We start from the raw sequence: 390 nt of genomic DNA on the forward strand, positions 1-390 counted from the left end.
ATATATATATATATATATATATATATATATACATATATATATATGAATACAGCCTGAAATTCTTGCCATGTATTGATGCGAACTTCCGAGTGGGTATTCACGATCCTCGGATATTCACGAAGCTGTATATATGCATGTACGCATATGTATGTATATATACATGATATATGTGTATATGTATGTATACACATACACACACACATATGTATGTATGTATATATGTATATATTTATATATAGATATGTATATATAGATACAAACATATGTAGATATGTACAAGCACACATATATACATATGCATACATCTATGCCTACAAATATACACACACAGGTAATAAATAATTTTTTTTTGAAATTTGAATATGCACTGTCACATAATAAATATTAATA

This window comes from Octopus bimaculoides, chromosome 5 (genome assembly GCF_001194135.2).
Source record: "Octopus bimaculoides isolate UCB-OBI-ISO-001 chromosome 5, ASM119413v2, whole genome shotgun sequence".
NCBI lineage: Eukaryota > Metazoa > Mollusca > Cephalopoda > Octopoda > Octopodidae > Octopus > Octopus bimaculoides.